General features: G+C 39.3%; 1 protein-coding gene across 1 annotated transcript in view; it reads right to left on the bottom strand.

Annotated features, from left to right (window-relative positions):
• The window catches only part of LOC109918329, an 859,583-nt gene that overhangs the window by 101,901 nt on the left and 742,450 nt on the right, over positions 1-15,232 (bottom strand). The window lies entirely within an intron of this gene.

Below are 15,232 nucleotides of genomic sequence, written 5' to 3'. Positions count from 1 at the left end.
CAGAGAACAGTTCTGCCATCCCATGAACGAGTCTGGTGCACTTTCATTGTGCTTCCTCGATCGTAATTCTGGAATATCTTTCCTGAGATACGTAGACCCAAAGTGCACTGTACTTCAGGTGATCTCGTTGAAATCTATAACATGCTTAAATGGGATAGACAGATTAGATGCAATGAAGATATTTCCCCTAGTTGAGGAATCTAGAACCAGGGACACAACATAAAAATAAGGTGAGATAACAAGGTGTCGAGCATTTCTGAAGAAGTGTCCAGACCCGAAACGTCAGCTTTCCTGCTCCTCTGATGCTGCCTGGCCTGCTGTGATCCTCCAGCTCCGAAACTTGTTATCTCTGCTTCTGGACGTGTTGTTCTCTAGGAGATTATTAATCTTCCAATGAAGTTGAGGTCAAGATGTGTGTGTAAACTCAAAAGTGAAGTTGGCTGAGGCAAACAACATACATATTTTCAGCTCTTGGATATGCATTATATTGTTATGTAACCTTTCAACACCTCCAAAAATGGAGCATTTTGTCAAATGCAGATTTTTTTTAATGCTGGCGGATTTTCCCTTGTGGTAATTTCTTCACTGTATCTTACTTCAGCACATCTTCTGGAAATGACACATAGTTTGTCAATGTTGTATTCCTTAGACATTGCTTGTGCAAGTGAGGCAATGTTTTCTGGAGCACTGACATAAGCTTTCACCATCTGGACTCTGTGTTGGCTTCTCATGTGCCTCTTTAGAAGGTCCATACATACTATATAAAGCGAATGGACTCTTGATTTCCTGAAGTGTGGTTGTTCTTCTCCTCTAATAATTGTCAATGTGGCTTTTTGCTTTTTGCTTCCATCACAGTCTAAACAGCTTTCTCCAAAGTTAAATCTTCTTTGGACTGTAAGGAATCTAAGAAAGTTCAACAACAAATCTGAATTCTGATTTCAAAACTCCATATTCACAGTTTTTCATTAATCTGTAGAGGGCATTTATGAAATTATTGACGATTTACCTAGAAGCTGGATTCTTCTGTTAAATTTTACTTGTTCAAGAATTTTACTTATCATCTGATTGAAGTAATTTTCAAAACCTTCAGGACATCTTCAAAAATATCTGTACTGTATTTGATGTTTTGTCTGTTAATGGCATCATTCATAATCAGACCCATTGAATATAATAGTGCACTATCTTGCTCAGTTTCAGTCTTTAAATCCAATCTTTTTTATCTGTATGGTCCTTCTCTGACCTTAATCTGCTTTGAAGCAGTTTGTCTCTTTTCTATTTTTTCTCAACATGCTGATTAATCTGATCTACCGCCTATAAGGTTGATAGAGGCAGAAACCCTCAGAACATTTACAAATTATTTAGATGTGCACTTGTGATGCCAAGGCATACAAGTCTATGGGCCAAATGCAGGAAAATTAGATTAAAATAGGTGCTTGTTTTTGACCAGCATGGGCATAATCGACCAAAAGACCATTCTCTGTGCTAGAAATCTCTATGACTGAGTGCAAAGGGATTTTAAAATTTATACCATTCCAATATTGCTGTAAATATGTTGTTCTTCCTATATTTCAATGCTGTTCTAAATTGGATGACTGTAAAGTTTGCTAACATCTGTACGATGGCAATGTTGCAGTATTTCCTTTATTTATCACTCCATAAAACACTGTCTGTGTACTACTTTATAGAATGCTTGAATAAAGTTTCATATGGTATTAATAGCTATTCTATAGCAAAGAACAAGAACAAGAACAACAGAGCACAGGAACACGCCCGTCAGCTCTCCAGGCCTGTGCCACCATGTTTTGCCCTTCCATACTAAAGCTGCCTTCACTTACAGGATCTGTATCCTTCTATTCTCTTCCTATTCATGTGTTTCATCCAAGTACTTCTTGAACGCTGCTATTGTGTCTGCTTCCACCACCTCCTCTGGCAAGGTGTTCCAGGCGCTCACCATTCTTTGTGTGAAAACTTGCCTCGCACATGCCTTTTAAACTTCCCCCCTTGCACCTTGAACCTGTGTCCCCTTGTAATTGACCCCTTCATCCTGGCAGAAAGCCTCATACTTTCCACTCTATCCATGTCATTCACAATCTTATAAACTTCTATCAGGTCACCCCTCAACCTCTTGAATTCCAGTGAAAACAAACCCAGTATAGCCAACCTTTCTTCATAGCTAAAATACCCCTTACCAGGCAACATCCTGGTAAACCTTTTCTGTACCCTCTCCAAAACATTCACATCCTACTGGTAGGGTGGTGATCAGAACTGTATGCAATATTCCTAGTATGGCCTAACTAAAGCTCTACAAAGCTGCTGCATAACTTGCCTATCCTTATAGTCAATGCCCCTTCCAATGAAGGCAAGTATGCCATAAACCTTTTTTACTACCTTATCTACCTGCACTGCCACCTTCAGTGATCTGTGGACCTGAACATCCAGATCCCTCTACATATCAATGCTCCTAAGGGTTCTGCCATTCACTGTATAATTTCCATCTGCACTTGACCTTCCAAAATGCATCACCTCACATTTGTCCGGGTCAAACACCATCTGCCATTTTTCTGCCCATGCCTCAAACTGATCTATATCCTGCTGTATCCTCTGACAATCCTCCTCACCATTTGCAACTCCACCCATCTTTGTATTGTTCGCAAACTTACTAATTAGACCAGCTACATTTTCCTGCAAATCATTTATGTAGATCACAAACAGCAGAGGTCCCAGTACTAATCCATGCAGAACACCACTAGCCACAGCCCTCCATTCCTTCCACCACTACCCTCTGTCTCCTATGACTAAGCCAGTTCTGTATCCATCCGCAAGCTCACTCCTGATACCATGTGACTTCACCTTTTGTTCCAGTCTGCCATGAGGGACTTACTGTTGTCATTTTTAAAAAATCTGTTCAATTGTAATAGCGTATCTCTTTACTGTGTAGTGGGTTCACCACTCTTTTCAGTGTTGCCCACCCTTATTAACAATTGTCGGGTTCTCCCGCTTTCTGCAGCTAAGATGGAGTTTTCTCGCTTCTTCCCAGGTAAAATTAATGTTTCATTGTCTTTCCCAGTCTAAGTCATCAAGCAATCTTTTCTATGCAATTAAAAACAGTTCTTTCGCTGCAAGCTTTATAAATCTTTCTACCAAGATTGCAACTTAATTACTGACTCTTGGTCCTTCCAAATCCTTAACTTGTCCCATCTGCTTTTGTTCTGTTAAACTGCTTAATTAGATTTCCTTAAATGTTCTCATTTTCAGATTAAATGAATTCTGAGGTCTTGCTGATTCAGCAGTCCCTACCTAAATTTATTTTCTGAACCTTTCACTGTTCCTTACGGCAGAGCCTCATGGATCCTAAGGTTGATGACAGTGATATTCATTGTGAAAGGTCTAAATTCTCTTTTGAGACAAATTCCTTGTCTTCCCTTTCTGGTCTTTGCACCATTTTTCATAAAGTTATTCCTTTTTCTTTTAAGGATCTCTAAAATTACCTTTTAATTGCTCCATGACTAGCTTTGTACATTAAGTCTCTATATTTTCAAATTGTGCCTAGGTTTTCTCTCTTTTTCTGGTCCATACTCTTTCCCCTGTGCTTCTTATCAGCTTCTGAAAGAAGTTTTGCTTTTTGAGTGCTGAGCTTGCCCTTGTATAGTTTTCATGGCTGCTATTGTCTGTCCTGAGCACAGCAGACAGCAATCTGGTCAGAATGAATTTTAATCAAAGTATCAGTAAGATGGCTGCCTGCAGTGTATATACCATATGGTAGAGGTCGCACGACTATGGCAGATCAGGAAGGACATTTGTATATGATTGTATTTCAAACCAAACACAATCTCTCTCTCATGTATATCCATCTCTCTGTCTTAAATCAATTTCAGCTTTCTGATTGACAGTGTGTCTTCTTAAAGCTTATATTCGCATAAAGTGGTGAACTCACTTGCTTGAAATCTTTTATTTTCTTCTGGTTTTCTCCTCCTGTGGTGAGGGCCAGATTCGCACCATTCCTGCAGTATTTGCCATTGCACTAACATGTGGTACTATGCAGTGTTGTTTGAGGTAGTTCACTCACGAATCCTCCTTGGCTTTTATTTGGTTGTATCTATCTAATGAGCTATAGGAAGATCTTGAATAGTCTGGACCTATTTTCCCTGGAGCGTCAGAGGCTGAAGTGTGACCTTATAGAGGTTTATAAAATTATGAGGAGCATGGATAGGGTAAATAGCCAAGGTCTTTTCCCTGGGGTGGGGGAATCCAAAACTAGAGGGCATAGGTTTAAGGTGAGAGGGGAAAGATATAAAAGGGAGCTAAGGGGCAACTTTTTCAGACATAGGGTGGTGTGTGTATGGAATAAGCTGCCAGAAGAAGTGATAGAGGCCGGTGCAATTAAAACATTTAAAAGACATCTGGATTAGTATCTGAATAGGAAGAGTATAGAGCGATATGGGACAAATGATGGCAAATAGGACTAGGTTATTTTAGGATATCTGGTCAGCATAGACGAGTTGGACCGAAGTGTCTGTTTCCGTGCTGTACATCTCTATGACTCTACGACTCTATGATTAATGATAGGGACCATAAAACCATAGAATACCTACAGAAGAAGTACTGTAATTAGATAAATTAGACATATTACATGATAGCAACAAGTATAACTACATTTGGTCAGTCATAGTTACGTGGACCTCAGGGACCCATTACAGATATATCTGTTTCCTCTGAAAATCGGAACAGCTCTCCATTTTTTTTCCCTTTATTCATTCAAGGGATGAGGGTGTTGCTGACCAGGCAACATTTATTGCCCAACCCCAATTGCCTGAGGGCAGTTCAGAATCAACCACATTGCTGTAGGTCACATGTAGGCCAGACCAGGTAAGGCTGCCAGATTCCTTCACTAAAGGACAGTAGTGAACCAGATGGGTTTTTCCGACGATCGGCAATGGGTTCATGGTCATCATTAGATACTTAATTCCAGATATTTTATTGAATTCAAATTCCACCATCAAATTCCGCCATCATAAATGTTTCCAAAGAGAGCCCAGGTTTCGGAAGAAAATATCTAATCAAGATATTTTGATAATGTCTTAAATGGTGATCGTCGAATGATGTGGCTTCTAATCATCTTCTAAATTGTATTGTTAGATGAAAAACTGAGAATAATGTTGGATATCCACAACAGATTGTTCAGCATTTGAGTGTGAGAATTGATTTCTGTTTTGGGTGGAATTTTCGTGAAAATTGAACATCTTTGAACACACGAGCCTACATTTCTCTTTCACAGACTGACGGGTGCATTCAGAATTATACACAGCTCTTGTGACATGTGGAAATGCAAAGAGACTTAAAACTCAGCTGTGCAGTGCCCCAATTTTTGGGGCATAACTTATTTTATTCTTTCATGAAATGTGAGTTTCACTGGAAAGACCAGTGTTTGTTGCCCATCCGTAATTGCCCTTGAAGTGTAAGGCTTGCTTGACCATTTTCAGAGGCCAGTCAAGAGTCAACCACATTGCTGTGAATCTGAAGTCACATTAAAAAAAGCAAAAATGGACTCGATGGGTTTTTGTAATAAGCAATTAAATTATCATGGTCAGCATTTACTGAAACTAGTTTTACATTCCAGATTTGTTAATTGAATTTAAATCCTATCTGCTGTGAATCGATCTGAATCCATGTCCTCAGAGATTTAGCCTCTGGATCATTCGGCCAGTGATTGTACGGTGGACACTGGTCATAAGCTGGATGTAAATCGCCCATGATATTCCACCTGACCTCACACTTAAAGGGGATAGTCTGGAACCACCACTCTGCCCCTAATCACCAGAGTGACAACCTCAGTTACTGCTGCCACCCTTAGCCAGGCACCCAATGTCCTTTCTCCAATTGCTCTTTTCCTGGCATCTTCCCTTTCCGAACTATTCACTCTCACTACTCAACCTCATCTGACTCTGGCCTCTAGATCACTGGAAGGATTTAAGGTAGAGGCTTAGAATATGCAAGAATTGACGGGCACGAGGAGCTGGCATGAACGAGGACTTGAGACCTGGGACAGATGAACCACAATCTTATAAAATAGCTTTGTAAAAACCAAAAGAACTGCGGATGCTGCAAATCAGAAACAGAAACATAAATTGCTGGAAAAGCTCAGCAGGTCTGGCAGCACCTGTGGAGAGAAGTCAGAGTTAATGTTTTGGGTTAAGTTCTTGTCCAACTCCAGCGAGTATCTTATGGCTCGGTGAAGCAGGGGTTTAGAGTGTAGGCAGTCCACCCTGCTTTAGATGGAGATGACATTGTATTAGTTGCACAGAGGCTGAACAGGATTGCCAAGTTAGGCTGAGACCTGGTGTAATTGATCTCCTCCCGAGCTTTTCCACTGGACTTCCAAGTAACTTACAGCCGGATCTGCTGCAGCAGGATGAGTTTAATCTCTTTGTTTTAACATATACAGTTATCATTAATTCTTGATAATTGTGCATAACTCTTTAGTCTACTTTGTTGGAATATGCATAAATGGGTATTGAAAGGATTTATCATTATATAGCTAATACATTGTTAAACATAATTAGATTATGTGTTCAGAACACTAACACCATACTGTCTCCATGTCTATTGCAGGTAATGTTGAGATTTCACATATAATCTTGCGATGCAAACTGTATGTGTGTGACTATTTTGAAATCTCAATGATTTTCCATATGCCAGAAGCTGGGGTAAACAGCTGGTGTGACCTGGTTGACTGCTGATAGAAACTATAAAACTATTTAATGCCACTTTTTAAAAAAAACCTTGAACACATTTTATCGAATTACAGTAAACTTTATGAATCCCAATGTACGCTTCATTAAAATAAAATTACATTACAATTATGATTAATTAGATTAAACTTATGAAACTGTGTATTAGTTGCATCAGAGAAAAAGGAATGATGGATGACGAAGGCTGGTGATAAATGAAGAAAGCGACCAAACTAAATTGAATGTGTATTCATCCGTTCTCTCTTCATAAGTAATGATAAATTGAGCATGTCACATTTAACAATAGATGTCTGGGTTTAAATACAATCTCCACTTCTGGTTTCTAATGCACTGTGGCAGGGATCACAGTCCAATATCTGCATGACTGCAGGAGCGTAGCTCCCAACCAATGTAAAGCTTGTTCCTCACTCCGTTACATTTGCACACAACATAGTATGGGAGGTCTGTGCTACTGTGAAAGAATTTAATAGGGCACAATGCATAAAATTAGGATTATTAACAATAATAATCTAACATAATAAAGCCATCAATTGGACAAGCGGAGACACATGTGTAATTTTTTGAAGTACAATCGATTATAAAGTGATGTGAAATTTTAAGATGTTATCTGATCTTCCAACTCATTGCTCATTTGTACTCTAGAAGCTAGAGCATTCAGCATAAGCCCTATTATACTGGAAAAAGGAGGAATATCCAACTTGAATATGGGACATTTTGGTGGCACTGACCTTAAGAAGCTAAACTCATGAGTAGGGAGAGCAACGCTAATTCTACTTGTTCTCTGTTGCATCAGAATAGATGCTCAGGTTGATGTGGTTTGAACAGACTGGACCCACTAGAATATTCTGTCAAAGAATAACAAATCAATTTATATGAAAATAACATATAAATCAATAACAATATATATTTCACAAGTTTTTGGTGTGAAAGAGGTGTTCACACTGTTTCACAGAATGCAAACAATGTCAAGAATGGTGGTTAGTTTGTGACACATGAGAAGAGTGCAATATCTGAAGTTTTCTGAGAAACATTGACAGTTTCTTGGGTTTCAATTGCCAAATCTGTCTCTTTGACTATCAAAGCATCTGATGAGATTCTCCAGGATTCTTCAGAGCATTTCCTGCCTGTGTTCTTTGTACTTCTTCCTGCTTGTTCATGTGGTTTAGGCCACTGGAACTTGCAATTTATGAGGTGTCCAATAATTGATCATTAGAGCGATTTGGTTAATCTTGCCATGGAATTCTTGGCTGATTGTTGGCAAATCATCTGAATTGTGGATACTCCCTAATTCTTGAGAAATTGGTATGTTTTACAAAATAACTAGACCACCAAAGACACTTTTCTTTGAGTTGCAACAGTATGTCAAAGATAGGAGTTTTAAAATGATCCAGATTAAATCTAACCATTTTAATGTCTAGCATTAATTCTAATGAATCCTCAAATTCTATTCACAAACTGCTCTGGCCATTCACCAGAGATTCTGACCAGTCAGCACAATTAAACTGAATTTTGACCTAACGTCAACCTCAACCAAATCTCTGCTCCTATCTACCACGTTGAATTGCTTGTAGGAATTCCTCTGGTTAGGTCATAGCCCTCAGAACACTGAGAAATTCTTTACATTTGGATGTGGAATAAAAGATTAAAGATTTCCTTTAGAGAGTGTATGTGATTGGGTTGGCATCAAAGGAAAGTTACTACACAAGGGAAATAGAGGCTAATAAACAGTGGGGGATCCATAGCGGCAAGTGAAGGAATTAATGAACTAATGCTGAAACAGTTTTGTCCCTTAAAGTTAAATTACTTTTTCTGTGGAGGTACAAAACGGCATATCTAATGTAGTATGTGTGATAGACATCAGATAGTACAAGTTAAAACCAACTGGTAATGGTTTGTGTTATGTTCACTGAAGAAAGGATATTTGGAATTAAAGGGCATGGAAAGATGTTTGAAAGATTCCTAACCAAATACATGGCTGCACTCAAAATTTCATCTGTACTTTGAATTTTTCCCTAAAACAAGAAAACCATTTTATCAGGTGTTACACAGAATGGACTCCTGCTGGTTAAATGAGGTTGACATTTAGTTCCAGTTGTTGAAATAACTTTACCCAGTCATCGCCGACCTGAAAGCTTTAGTGAATTACAGGATTTCAGTCAGCTTTAGTGCAAAATCCATCGCTCGACAGTTCAAAGTCTTGCAAAAAGGTCCTTTATGTATCCTAACTATTCATTTGTGCACTTTGTGTCCCCAGGGACCATTTTGAAAGTGCTATTCTTTCCATCCAGGTGCTTATTAGTCTCCATCTTCCAATGACTGTGTTCTGGCTGCATCCAAAGTGCTTTTTAATGCAGGAGATGTACTTCAGCAATGCCACACAGGTCACTTTGCAAGTAACATTTCATAGTATTGATTCAGGTTCAGTGCAATAAATGGAGACAAGGTGACCATTCCAGAAATCCAGAGACTAAGGGAAAAGTGTCACATAGACTTTCACAAGCTGAAGCAATGACTGTGTAAACACCATGCTTCTCCTCTTCTGAAACAAAACATAAGAAAGAAGCAGAGATAATGAGGTGTAGAGCTGGATGAACACAGCAGGCCAAACAGCATCAGAGGAGCAGGAAAGCTGACGTTTCGGGCCTAGACCCTTCTTCCGAAAGGTCTCCTTCCCAAAATCCACAAACCTGACTGCCCTGGTCGACCCATTGTCTCCTCCTGCTCCTGCCCCACCTAATTGCGAAGCCTCATTAGAAAGAAGCAATTTCTTTTAAAACCTGCTTTCATTACTTCAACAATTTTATGTAATTTAGTGAATGCAAATCCCCGAAGCCCAGCAACAGCCTCCTCATTTGCTGAAATATATGGTTATTAGTCCGCCATTTGTTCGGTAAGGAGGACACTCCTTGGTAATGTGCAGTATAGTTTGTGTCTTTCCACCAATGCATACTGAGGTCCCAGTGCTGGAGCTCGACTCCACAACGGCCCCAGCTTTTTCTGAATCTGGTTAGTGGCGTCCACTCCTGCTTTGGTAGTTCAAAGCCTACCACTCGACAGATGGGGTTTGAGACAAGTGACCCTGAGGCAAATTCCTCAACAAGTGATAACATAACAAAAGAATGTAGCTCTATTCTGGTTTCGATGCCTGTGCACTACAGATCTTTATTTAGTCATTTATTCGCAGAATGTGAATGTCACTGGCATCATCAGCATTTATTTCCTTTCCCTACGCATCCTTGAGAAGGTGGTGGTAAGCTGCCTTCTTGAACAGCTGGAACTGTAGCTTGTAGTAAGTTTCAATTAATGCTGAGTGGCTAGCTGAGCAATCTCAGAAGACTGCTAATAGTCAATTACTTTGCAGTAGGTTTGGAGTCACATATAGGACAGGCAATGTTTCCTATTAGAGAACCAGAGAATCTCTATAACATGGAAGTAGGCCATTCAGCCTATCAAGTCTACATCAACCCTCTGAAGGCCATCCCACCCAGACCCATCCTATCCCCATATTTTCCATGGCTAATCCATCTAGCCTGCACATCCCTGGACAATATGGGAAATTTAGCTTGGCTAATCAACCTAACCTCCATATCTTTGGACTGTGGGAGGAAACCAGAACACCTGGAGGAAACCTGAGCAGACACGAGCAGAATGTGCAAACACTGCACAGTCACCTGAGACTGGAGTTGAACCTGGTCCCTGGAACTGTGAGACAGCAGTGCTATCCACTGAACCTCTGTGCCACCCACAGTGACTCAGTGGTTACCATGTCTTTAATCCATTTGTTTCATGGTTACCATTACTAATACAAGCTTTTTAGTCCAAATTAATTCAATAAACTAAATTTAAATTCCTTAACTACCCAGGTGAGATTCAAGTTCAGTTTATTAGCTCAAGCTGCTTGACTTCTAATCCAATAATTTAAATGCTTTGCCACTGGAGCTTTATCTGCTGCATTGTTAGTGACCAATTTATCAGTATGCCATCTCTGCTCTCTTAAAACACTTTTCTGCCTTCCTTCCCTCTCGGCCTTCAAAAGACAAAAAGACACAATAAAAACCTAATTTTTCTTTGCAAGGTAAGGGCAATTTTTCCACAAAAACTGGTAGTACAAGCAATGGGGACACAGGTTTTGGGTTTTGTGCCTAGAGGGAAAAAGAAAGTTATAAAACTGGTAACACTTGGAAATGAATGTACTGGGCCTCAATTTTTAAGTCCCCAGGACAAGTTGTAGCAATATGTCTCATTTGACAGTCTTATTGATTTTTCATTCTAAGACAACTTGGGATGCTGTGGTAACACACTGGAAATCAAGCCCTGCTGTTTCGAACTTATCACAAAAGTTTATAAAGTAAGCAAAGTTCCCCAATTTACCTGAATTTCAGTCACAGATTATAGAAACCATGGACAATGTTTCTGTATTGAGTAAGAATGGATATTTATTACAAGTAATTAGACTTTAGCTACTGGTAAACAGTCATAAACCATTGGTATATAACACTACTATTTGAAACTCTAATTCCCTTATAAACTTCCCTTTGCACACATACACATAAGAGAAAAACAGATAGGGTAACCTAGGTTATAAACAGAGGGAAGAACTGGAAATGCAGTTCAGCAGCTTTTGTTCCACATATTGTTGTTCAGATGATCCTTACGACTTTTCTGCTGGCTAAATACGTTGCTTCAATCATCTTTGGTTTCTTCCACTGATTGGTGAATCACAGAATGGTTGGTACATCTATAAGGAATCCTTGACTTTCCAGTGAAAATTAGCAGCATATAACAACTGTTGCAAGGGAGATAAATTGGTTTTCTTCAGGTTTACAGTAAGATTTGATGACAGAGAACAGACATACTGCTCCTGAACTTAGGAAGAACACCTTTCTCTCTCTCTCTCTTTCTCTCTCTGTCTGTAACTTGTTCCTAGCTCTAAGCTGTTCAGTTACCTGAGAACCAATTACAAATCAAAAAAGTCTATGTCATTGACAACTGGTCAAGAGTCTATAGACTAATCAACTTCTAGTTACCAGTAAAAGCTGCATCAATACACACCTTCAGCTCCAAATCATTTGCAACCCTATAATCACTGCTTGTTCAAACAGTTGTTTACATGATGCCTGGCACAGTAAACGTGATGGTCTATTATCACTTAGACTATTATCAATAGGCTATTAAACCAGAGGCCCAGGTAATGTTCTGGGGACTCAGGTTTGAATCCTGCCACGGCACATGATAGAATTTGAATTCAATACAAAGGAATTAAGAATCTTAAGATGACCAGGAAAACCATTGCTGATGTCAACAAAAACCCATCTGATTCCCCTTTAGAGGAGGAAACTGCCATCCTTATCTGGTCTGGTCTACATGTGACTGCAGACCCATGACAATGTAGTTGACTTTTAAGTCAGTTTGGGATAGGCAATAAATGCTGGCCTAACTAACGATCCTGTGAATGAATTTAGAAACGTTTCAGGTTACTTGCTTTTCAAAACTGCAGCTATTCTTTCAAGCATTGTGTTTTTTCAAAACAGCTCTTTCTCATTATAATTGAGAGTCTTTAAAAATAAAGTAAATCCAAAATAAAAAAAAACACAGTCCTTACAGTAGCTAGAAGAATGTTTTCTTTTCTGAAATGTATGGTAATGGGCCAGAGCTCACTCACTATTATTTCATAAAGGAAATTGGATTGGCACTTGAGTCCCCCACTGAATATTCTGCCTTCTGTTCAATGTCATTAGCCTGGATTTTGTGATCACAAGTGTGGCGTAACTGTCCTTGATTGTTGTTATTACAACTGTGAAAGAAACTTCTGGAATCTCCACATGTTCAGTTAAACAGGGAAATTTAGACATCACTGTCGCTAATTCCCTGCTCTACTACGCTGGCGGGGGTATTGGCTGTTGAAGTCCTCACAAGTGAATATTTTTGGATATCCCTTGGATTGATGTTAATTTCCACCTTTACACTGTAATCTTACTGTCAAATCCCCTTTGATGAAATTGCACCTTGTGGTTATTTGAATCAACCTGTTGGGACATGTGATGACACATCTCCTTGGCAAGTGAGACTTGAACCTAACCTTCTGGTTCAGAGGTAAGGACAATACCACGGAGCTAAAGACCTCTTTAAATTGTACCTTGTATAACAAGATCTAATGAGGTTTTTCACTCTGTGGTGAGACATAATTGCTGCTCAGTAATGTCTCTCATCCTGAAAAATTGATGTTATATTTGTGGGACTTCAGATATTCCATGCCATAATGAAAATTCTGTGAAATAGTTTAATGCAAAAACACTTTCTTTGTTTAAAATTTATGACATTTCCACTTTTCTTTTAAATGCAATGTGTATGACTCACTCTTAATTAGATCTCTTTAGAATGATAAGAAAATGAAGGGTAATATTTGTTTTTTTATGTTTTGGTTTGGATTCTAAGTTGACTCAATTGGTTAGATGTCTTGAATGTCATACAGAGTATAAGCCAACAGCATTGGATGTATGGGCTATGGTAATTTATGAAGGCCCACAGAGCAATTACCCTCAAGTCAAACGTAGGCAATTGTTTCGCTCTTATGGAGAGCTAATGGCTCCTTTCATTATATTAAACTTCTTGACATTCTGTTTGTGAGAATTCTTCATTGTGATTGGCTACTTAGCATGCTTGATGCCAATCTTGTTGCTGGGTGCAGAAATCAATTAACGTTGGGAATGGTGACATCCATGCCACAGAGATTCCTAGATCGTTATGGACACTTTTCTTTGAGGCTTTGCCTGAAATATCCAATCCATTGACTTCAAGTGCTTTGATGCATTCTTGCATGCAAACGTAAAGAGCCTGAATTAATTCAAGATTGTGGTGCTTTTGAGCTATATTGATGTAGGGGCTGAATTCAGGATGGGCAGTGTCTACCCATATGCATTGTGTCTTTATTTCTTGGAACAGTCAGTAGAAGGCCAGCTATTGTAACTTTCCTTCCTAGTTTGTGTTACTTGTATTGCCGAATGGTTTAGGTTAGAAAATTTTGCCTGGCATATTTGTGGAAAAGCAAATGAATGGGGTGGTCATGTGAGCTGAACTAGGCATGAGAGGTGGAGCAGATAATTGATGGAACAATGGAATAAAAGATTGGTGTTAGTTACCTAGAAGGACAAGGGCAGCACAAACGTACTTACAGGTTCCCCTCCAAGTCACTCACTGTCCTGACTTGGATATATATCACTGCTCTTTCACTGTTACTTGGACAAAATCCTGGTATTCCCATCTCACCAACACTGTCGAGTACCTACACTGCATGGATTGCAGTGGTTTAAGAACGCAGCTCACAATGTTTCTGCATAACTTGAGATGGACAATAAATGCTAGCCTAGCCATCAATAGTCACATCCTATGAAATATATTTTTGAAAACTAAAACAGATTAGGACTTTTTAATTTCGATTTGATTTATAAATGTCACATGTACCTATATACAGTGAAAAGTTTTGTTTTGCGTGCAGTACAGGCAGATCATCCCATACAAAGTGCATGAGCGTAATAGAACAGAGTGAGGAATAAAATGTTACAGCTGCAGAGAAGGTTGCACAAAGAGCGAGATCAACATTAATTTAAAATTTGACAGGTCCATTCAGAAGCCTAATAACAGCAGAGAAGAAGCCGTTCTTGAATCTGTTGGTACATATGTTTAAGCTTTTGTATCTTCTGCCCGATGGAAGAGGATTGAAGAGATTATGATCAGGATGGGAGGGGTCTTTGATTATGTTGCTGCCTTCCCAAGGCAGTGAGAAGTATAGATGGAGTCAATAGATGGAAGGTTGGATTGTGTGATATATTGGGCTGTGTTCAAATCTCTCTGTAGTTTCTCATGGTCCTGGGCAGAGCAGTTGCCGTACCAAGCCGTGATGCACCTGGTTACAAAGCTTTCAATGGTGCATCTATAAAAACTGGTAAGAGGCTTTACTGACACATCATATTTCTTTAGCCTCCTGAGGAAGTGGAGGCATTGTTGTGGTTTCTTGACCTTCGCATTAATGTGGGTGGACCAGGACAGATTGTTGGTGATTATCATGCCAGGGAACTTGACACTCTTGAACATCTCCACCTCAGCATCATTGATGTAGACAGGGGCGTGCCCTCCTACTTGCTTCCTGAAGTTATTGACCATCAGGGAAATGGGAGATTCTGAGGAATAAGATGTTGATTATTTTGTAATTGAGAGCATGGGTTATCGACTTATCTTGATTATGCTATCTTTCACTATCCCCTTATGTTTGATATGATTCACACCCTATCCCCCGTTTTCAGTGCATTTTGTCTCTTTCACTTTGTCTTTTTTCACATAAAGCACACTTCAATGATATCATAACCTTGGTCACACTATGATGTAAAGGTGGTGAAGGGATTAATATTCATATTCCAGTGGCTGCACCCATTCTTCTGACTACACACAATCAGTGAATGGAGATAAAGAGTTCTTGAAGGGAACAG

Source organism: Rhincodon typus, chromosome 1, assembly GCF_021869965.1.
Source record: "Rhincodon typus isolate 14 chromosome 1, sRhiTyp1.1, whole genome shotgun sequence".
NCBI classification, from domain to species: Eukaryota; Metazoa; Chordata; class Chondrichthyes; order Orectolobiformes; family Rhincodontidae; genus Rhincodon; species Rhincodon typus.
This window is presented reverse-complemented; position numbering and strand designations above follow the sequence as displayed.